General features: G+C 46.0%; 1 non-coding gene across 1 annotated transcript; it reads right to left on the bottom strand.

Moving 5' to 3' along the window:
- Window positions 1–6,411: 6,411 nt before the first annotated feature.
- LOC119471821 lies at window positions 6,412–6,572 on the bottom strand. Its single transcript, XR_005200909.1, has one exon. It is a non-coding gene; the product is annotated as a U1 spliceosomal RNA (small nuclear RNA).
- Between the last annotated feature and the right edge of the window lie 2,496 nt (window positions 6,573–9,068).

The raw sequence follows: 9,068 nt of genomic DNA, 5'->3' as shown, positions 1-9,068 counted from the left end.
CCAGATACTCGGGAGGCTGAGGCAGGAGAATTGCTCAAACACAGGAGGCAGAGGTTGCAGTGAGCCGAGATCATACCACTGCACTCCAGCCTGATGCCTGGCAACAGAGCAAGACTCTGTCTCAAAAACAAACAAACAAAAAAACCACATAAGGTGCCAATAGCAGTGGCTGGTACATAATGAATACTTAGTGCAGCCATTCCTTTCAGGGTCAATGGGTGATGAGTATTTTATTCTTTTTTTTTTTTTTTTTCAATTTAGGACCAAGGACTCAAGAAAAAAATTAATTTAGGTAAGACACTGTGGCTCACATCTGTAATCCCAACATTTTAGGAGGCCGAGGTGGGTGGATCACTGGAGGTCAGAAGTTCAAGAGAAGCCTGGCCAACATGGTGAAACATCATCTCTACTAAAAATACAAAAATTAGCTGGGTGTGGTGGCACACACCTGTAGTCCCAGCTACTCAAGAGGCTGAGGCAGGAGAATCGCTTGAACCCGGGAGGTAGACGTTGCAGTGAGCCGAGATCGCGCCACTGCACCCCAGCCAGGCAACAGAGCAAGTCTCCGTCTCAAAAAAACAACAAAGTAGTCATCCTGAAGTCATAAAGCGAAAGAGTGACTAAGGTGGGCAGGCAGGAACTCACTCAGCAGCATAGAACATGCCCTGGAAGGCAGGATTGTTCCAGAATCGCCTGAACTCAGACCCGCAGGCATCACAGACTAGCCAGTTCTGCCCCAGGTCAAGCCCTGATATTAGGTGGGGGCAGGTGCAGGGGTACCCTTGCAAAACAGCCTCTACCTTGTGCGACAGTTTACAATTCAGCAGAGAATGTTTTGTTTTTAAGATATGTCCAACTGAATATATAGCATCACTATAGAAGCTGCTTTTATTACCTCATGGAACCACAGGAAAGCCTGGGGATGTATTAATACGTACAGGGCTGATAGGCCCATAACTATAAAGTAATGGCAGCCATTATCCATATGTATTCATGGATGTGGGGGTCCAGCGACAGACACAGAATGTTCCCAGAGGGAGCTGACCCACTTTATTATTTTTATGTAGGTTCAGCCATTATTTATTTCTCGGGGACAGCATAAAATGATGCTTTATTCCATCAACTACAACCCAGGCACACAGAGTCATTCCATTTCCCAAAGGAATACAAGCAAATAAACCTTTAGGCAGCAAACAGAAATGCATTTTCTCTTCTCTCTCCCTGCCTTCTTTTGAGGAACAGAATTAGCAGATGTTCCTAAGAGTACACTCTTCTCTCTCGACCACGTCCTCAATTCCCAAAGGGAACACAGTGAGATCCACCCCCACAGGTAGTTCAAAGTTGGGGGCCCTTTCATTTGTTAGGAACTAACCGAGCTACTCAGGAGGCCGAGGCAGGAGGATCATTTGAGGCCAGGAGTTCGAGAGCAGCCTGGACAAGAGAGTAAGACCCTGTCTCTACAAAAAATTTTTTTTTAATTAGCTGAGTGTGATAGGTCATGCCTATGGGCCCAGCTACTCAGGAGGCTGAGGTGGGAGGATTGCTTGAGCCCAGGAGTTTGAGGTTACAGTGAGCAATGATGGCATCCCTGCCCTCCATCCTGGGTGATAGACCAAGAGCCCAGCCCCCAAAAAATTTTAATTAAAAATGTTTAAATCTTTAAAAATTAAAAATCTTAAATTTTTCATTAAGATTTATAAGAAGACTCAACAAAGGCTGTGCTGGCATGACATCAAACTACTGAATTCTTTGAAGACTCACTGGAGATGATTATTTTGCATGACATAACTAAATATCTTAATGGCTGACTTAATTACTTAGATGTCATTCTGTGCTTTTGGTGTCGTAAGTACAGAGCTTAAAAATGTTAATTTTAGGGCCAGGAGTGGTGGCTCACGCCTGTAATCCCAGCACTTTGGGAGGCCCAGGCAGGCAGATCACCTGAGGTCAGGAGTTCGAGACCAGCCTGGCCAACATGGTAAAGCACATCTCTATTAAAAATATAAAAATTAGCCAGGCGTGGTGGTGGGCGGCTGTAATCACACCTACTCAGGAGGCTGAAGCAGGAGACTCACTTGAACCAAGAAGGAGGAGGTTACAGTGAGCCGAGATCACACCACTGTTCTCCAGCCTGAACAACAAGAGAGAAACTCTGTCCCAAAAAGAAAAAAAAAAAAAAAAACGTTACTTTTAAAACAAAGTACTAGCTCATCTCTGAGCAATGCTATTTAAGTAGACAAGAGCCCCTGGAGGTAGCCTGAACTTTTTATACCCTTAGCTGAGGGGACAGAACAGAAATGATACAACATTTACAGAAACCCCTTTGTGGCCTGGCCTCTTTGGAATTTTTTCTGTTAGTTAAATAAGTCGATTTGTTTGTATTGATTAAAAACAAAAGAATTCATATGATGGGTTCAAGAAAACAAATTATTTCCCTAATGGACAGCATAGGTCAGGACTAGAAACAAACATGGAGCTTCGATCCCTCACTCATCCCAGCACTCAAGCAAAAAACCACAAAGAAAACAGTGATACTGATGGCCGCGTCACACACCATGCTCACGCAAGGATGCCAAGAGGCCTAGCATACGTTCCTCACTTGGACCCTTTTCAGTGGACCAGATACCCAGATGTCTTGGTCTGATGGGCATCCTCTGCTAATGTACTTTAAATGACTGGATCAATAATCTGATGTGCCACTTTTTATAAGATACTAAGATATCCTATGAAGCACTATTAAAATATTAATATTTCTGCACATCAGATGTGGCCCAATATGGGTTCTCTGGCAAGTGGACCAAAGGCAGCCCTCTAAGATATTCCTCATTGATATTCCTACATTTTTCAGTGGCTAGAGAGACATGAGTAGCAAGCAAAGCTGGATCCCTGAACCCACGGTCTTGGCACCATCAAAGTGCCGCTGCTGGCAGGTTCCTGGGCACCATCTGAGGCCAACCCCACTGTGAGGTTGAAGGAGGCTGATCAGAATAGTGGTCCTCCACCTCCTCCCTGACTTCCCAAGTCATCTTCTATTTATGTGGGATTATTCCCTCACTGGGGCCGGATGATCCCACCCGGGGAAGACTGCGGATATTCCCAGAATGCTGACCTGAAAGTCCAATTTTCCCAGTGTTGGTCTTTGGGTAAAATCTCCCAGGCTTGAGAGATTTCAATCCAGCCAGGGTCACTTCTCCACTACCTCCATGCCAGAGTGAAATTAAAAATCCTGTCTGCTGTTGATGAGGAGTCCCTTCAGGCCCTAACGTTTAGGAAGAGGCATCCCTATTTTGTCTTCTTCACTGTCCTCCCAGCACATCAGTTACTTAAAATAATCCAATTTCAAGCACCAACAGACCTTCGTTTCTGGACATGCCAAAAACAAAGCTTAAAAGTGTTACCTTTAGGGCCAGGAGCAGTGGTTCACGCCAGTAATCCCAGCACTTTGGGAGGCCCAGGTGGGCAGATCACCTGAGTTCCAGCTTCTGGAGCTGGACCTCTCAAGAGGACCAGCTTCAGAGTGGCAGAATGGAAGGAATAAAAGCCAACCATGGGGCCGGGCGCGGTGGCTCATGCCTGTAATCCCAGAATTTTGGAGGCTGAGGCAGGCAGATCACCTGAGGTCAGGAGTTCAAGACCAGCCGGGTCAACATCGTGAAACCCCATCTCTGTTAAAAACCTAAAACATTAGCCACACATTATTGGATACAATGAGTTTTAAATTTCTCTTCCAAGAATCAGCATGTCAGTATGTTCAGTTCTTTGTCCTCCATATTAAAGTTTAACTTCCTTGTAGTTTCAGTAAACAACCTTCTCCACCAGTTCTAATCAGTATTTCACATCTGTTCCCCCATCCCGGGCTCCGTCCTGACTCATCCCGGTTACCTACTTCAGTCAACTGCCCTGCCCACCTGCTCCAGTCATCTGCTCTGGTCACCTGCTTTGACCTAGGTCACCCCTGGCTACCTGCTCTGACCTGCCCTTAACCATCCTTCCCACCAAACTACCCATCCTGCCACTCCAGCTCATGCCCCTGCTCTCTTTAAAATAGCCAATCAGGATTAGTCTAGCCTGTGCAGTCTAACCCTAGCCAATAGGAGAAGGACACAGCAGTAGGGGTGACCTGCATCAGGGGTAAGTACCCCTTTTCCTCCCTTACCCAGGTGTGCACGTGCCATTGCTCCATCCGTGAGGTGCACCCTTCTACAGAAGTAAAGTGCCTTACTGAGAGGATTTATCTTCAAGTGCTATTTCTTTTGCTTATAAGAAACAAGGTGGTGAACGCCTGTAGTCCCAGCTACTTGGGAGTCTGAGGCAAGAGAATCACTTGAACCCAGGGGGCGGAGGCTGCAGTGAGCGGAGATCATGCCACTACACTCCAGCCTGGGCGGCCAGTGAAACTCCATCTCAAAAACAAAAAAGTCAACCATGGGATCTGTAGCACAGCTGTCACTCCCACCGTTAGCTGGGCCAGGAATGTGGAGGGAGTGCCAACTAGACAACATTATACTTTGTTCCTTAGTTGTTTAGATGTATGAAGCCTGAGGGCTTTGCGCCTAATTAGTGTTTCAGAGCTTTGTTTTTCTCTCATCTAATTACATTTGCCCTATGGAGAAGAGCCTCTGTCCAGGAGGCATTGCTGTCTGCGAAAATTTGTCTCAGCCCAACAACAGGTGCAAGAAGGTGAACAGCTCAACTCCCACACACAGTGAGATGCAGAGAATCCCCTAGGCAACAACAAAGACTCCTCCCAGGCCCGGCTTCTTCTGGCTCCTCTCCTTTCATTATCTCTAACTCCCGTGTCAGCCCTCAAGCAGTCACCTGCTTTTTCACCCCTGGCAAGGTGGGGAATGTTCTCTCAACCTGCTGCTTTCTCCCTCAGGAACAAAGCGCAGCCTCTTAGCAGCTAGCAATCAACTCCTGTGCTGGGGCCTTCCAGCCAGACTTCCCCAGTGCACCCTGGTGGGGGTTCAGTTATCTTGAGCTTGGAAAATTTGAGTGGAATCACTTCTGACAGAGGGTAAGGGTTTTCATCAAATACGTTTCCTCACCTTGAGTTACAGCGTAATTCGACTGATGATTTCCCACTGTAGATCTCAAAAGAAACTTCTGTTTTGCTTCTGGGTTTGGGCCTGGATGATGATAAAAGGTACTTAGGAAGCCAGGCCTATTGAAGCAGGATGGCCCTCAGAGGGGCATGGCTGACATGGCTAAGAGCAGGACAGGGTGTGGGGTTGAGGAATCCATGGGGATTCAGGGCATCCTGTCTCAGACACAGGAGCTGACCCAGCCACAGGGTTACAGGACAGAGTGCTGCCAGTTAGGGAAGCAAAGAAACAGCATCCGAGATACCTATGCCCGGTATGCAGGAGCTGGGTCCATGGCCTTTGAGCCTTAATCTGCAGGAGAGTCATGTGGGGAACTTTATAACAGCACAGATTCCCACTCATTCCCACAGCCAATTCTAATCCTTAAGTCTGGAAGGGGAACCATAGGTCTGGTTTTTAACTAATATCCAGGCAATTTGGAAGCAGATAATGCAGAGTACTTTTGAGAAACACTCCCCTACATCACTTAGGATAATTCATTGTTCCTGCTTCTTCAAACTGCTGTGTGATGAGTTTCCAAAATCCTTGCCTGAGATGGGCAGGCTCATTGTATGACACAAATCACCAGCTGCTCTTCCATTCCATGCTTGCCTCCGCGGTCCTGTTCTAAGCTCGGCCTGATATTCCTCCCACCCAGGGCGATCCTGCCACTGCCTCACTGCAGAGACTGGAACTCTGTTCTTTAACTCCCAGCTCAGAGTGATTTTTTTAAAATCTTCCCAAAATTCTCTGTCTAAGGGGTCTGGGGAGTCATGCCCTACAAACCATAAATTCTCATTAGATAGGTTTTATTTAACCCTATATATTGTGACTTGCTTTCCCTCCTGACTCTGGCTTAACATTATGAGACAAGGAAGAAAATCAAAATATTTTACCCCAAAACATGGGTTTCTTGTCCATATCTTGAAATGGCTCTGCAAAGCCGTCCTTCGTGGGGAAAATTTGCATTTGTAAAGAATCTCTGTTAACATAGCTAGATATTTATCTTCCAGGCCCTCCCAATCCTAAAGAGATTAACTAACAGTCTAGCACCTTTTAAAGATCTGAATAGGAAACATTCAGCATGTATTGTCTCTAAGGGCAGGGCAGCCACTACAAAACTTCAGAAGAACCTTGGTCTTCATCATCTTTTATCTTAACCTGAACATTTCCTTTCTATGGATCCTGGTCTTTAAACAAACTCATTTAAATTTACCTGTAGCCTGGAAGTCCCCCTCTCCTCTCGCTTTGAGTTGTCCCTCCTTTCTGGAGAAAACCAGTGTCTTTGTTTGTTTGTTTGTTTGTTTTGTTTTGTTTTTGAAAAGACCAGGGGAAAGGGTGAACACAGTCCCCCACTACCACAAATTATGCAGTTGAGTTTCCCACATTTGGGGAAATCGCAGGGGTCAGCACATCCGGAGTGCAATGGATAAGCCTCGCCCTGGGAAAACCACCTTCGTGATCATGGCCTCTCCCCTGCCAGGGTCTTTCTTAAATGTACTTGATTGATGCCCCATGCCTTTCTAAAATGTATAAAACCAAGGTGCACCCTGACCACCTTGGACACATGTTCTCAGGACCTCCTGAAGGCTGTGTCAAGGGCCATGGTCACTCCTATTTGGCTCAGAATAAATCTCTTCAAATATTTTACCTAGTTTGCCTCTTTTCATTTACAGGAGCAATGGAAATGATTGTCTTTGAGCAATCACAGTGTCAGCTCCTGGCATTGGGATGAGCCCAGCTGTGCTGTGGACTCTTCCCTTGGAAAGAGAGAAAGAGACAGCTCCCAGCGTGGTTGGAAGTCACCCCCATTTCCAGCAACACAGTGCAACAGGCCCCGGCTGCATGCTGATTCGGTTCAGGACTCTGGGCTTAGGATACTAAGATGAAATAGAGACAGTTCCTGCCTTTGAAGGGTGTGATTACTGGTGGGGGGAAAGGGAGATGAGGCCCATGAAAAGTCATGTCTATAGAAGGTAAGAAGGGACGCAACCATGATGGCAGGGGAGGGAAGTTCCAAAGGAGGAGCCCCACCGGCAGGTCCCAGGAGGATCAGTCCCCAACCTGACTCTGACAGGGAGCAATACCCAGATAACAGAAGAGGCCCACAGTAAGAAAGAGTCAGTGAACAGGCAAAATTCCCTCCAGGATCATGAGGGGAGCTGACTTCTGATTAGGGCATTTCATCCTTCTCTGTAATGTGACGGAGAACTGGTCAACCTCACCTACTTGCTGAGACCAATAGCAATCGCTGATGACCTCACCACAGGTCCAACAGGTGCCCGGTCTCATCCATATCTTGTCTCCAGCCCCTGCCTGGGAGCTCCAAACAGCACACCCCTGCTGTTGTTGATAGAACATTGATAAGGAAATAGGACTGAGTTACAAGCTTCTTTCCATGTCAAATATTTAAAGGCAATATAATGTTCAGGTTTAAATAATTTTTCATGTCTAATTAAACAATCCCTTATTGTTAAATAGTTAGATGGGTTTCAATTTTGTACTACTATAATCTGTGTATGTGTCCTTGATTAAATCCTTAAGATAAATCCCTAGAAACATTATCTTAGGGTCAAATGGCTTAGATATTTTTTAAACTGCTGATATATATGGGAAATTGCCTTCCAGGAAGGTTGTAACAATTTGCCTGGTCCTCAGCAGCAGCAGACTTTATAAAGTACACAGTATCTAATATTTAACTTTGATAAAGTTATGGAAAGATGGAATTCTGGTGAGCATTGGATCTTAGATTGGGAGTCTGGATATGCAATGCCTAAACTTCTACCTTCTTTTTTACTTAAAATGCTGTATCCCACCCACTTTTCAGTATCTCTTCACACTGACAAGACAGTTGGCAAATGCTAACAATTCAGAGCTTGCAAAGCACCTTTATATACTTTTAATCCTCCTAACAACTGTGAGGGATGGAACTTACCATTATCACCTGCACTTGCAAATGAGGCCCTAAGAAGCTGAGCGATTTCCATAAGGTTTCAGAGCTAATAGACACTGGTAATGAGATAAAACCCAAGGCCCCTTATCTTTGGAGCCAGTGTGCCTTCCACATAGGTGGTTCTCTACCCAGGCTGCCCATGAGAATGTGGAACCTCCAGCAGTTCTGATTTCACTGGCCTGGTGTAGATGCCTGTGATGGGTGAACATTCCCAGACCCTTTTAAGAACCTGATAAAATTGTAGATCCACTTCTCAGAAAAAATGGATGCACAACAGCACACAAAATAATTGTCTGAGTGGGTCTGATAGAATCAAATGAACCCTTTAAATCTGGATCTAGAGGTCAGAGACTGAGAACATCAGAGATGCAAAAGAGATTCAATGCAAGAGAAATTCTCCTACTGGTTTCGAAGATGGATGGCACCCTGTGTCAACAACCTGAGAGTGGCCTTGAGGAGCTGAGAGCACCCCAGACTGACAAACAGCAAGAAGAATGTGGGGACCGCAATCCTACAACCACAGGAACTGAATTCTACCCACACCCAGTGAGCCTGGAAAGAGGACTTGGCACCCCAGATGAGAAGTGACCCTGGCTAAGCCCTGATCTCAACCCTGTGAGATCCTAAACAGACAATCCAGCCATCCAGCCATGCAACGCCCAAAGCTCTGACCTATAGAAACCATGAGATAATAAATGGGCATTATTTTTTTGAGACAGAGTCTTGCTCGTTGCAAGGCTGGAGTGCAGTGGCACGATCTTGGCTCAATGCAACCTCCACCTCCCAGGTTCAAACAATTCTCTGCCTCAGCCTCCCGAGTAGCTGGAATTATAGGTGTCCACAACCACACCCAGCTAATTTTTGTGTTTTTAGTAGAGACAGGGTTCCACCATTTTGGCCTGGCTGGTCTTGAACTCCTGACCTTGTGATCCACTCACCTCAGCCTCCCAAAGTGCTGGGATTATAAGTGTGTGCCACCGCACCTGGCCACGGGCATTAAAAACTTGGTTTTAAATCACCAAGTTTGTGAT

This window comes from Cebus imitator, unplaced genomic scaffold (genome assembly GCF_001604975.1).
Source record: "Cebus imitator isolate Cc_AM_T3 unplaced genomic scaffold, Cebus_imitator-1.0 Scaffold75, whole genome shotgun sequence".
NCBI lineage: Eukaryota > Metazoa > Chordata > Mammalia > Primates > Cebidae > Cebus > Cebus imitator.
The sequence above is the reverse complement of the archived record's forward strand: the minus strand, read 5'-3'. Positions and strand labels throughout refer to the sequence as shown.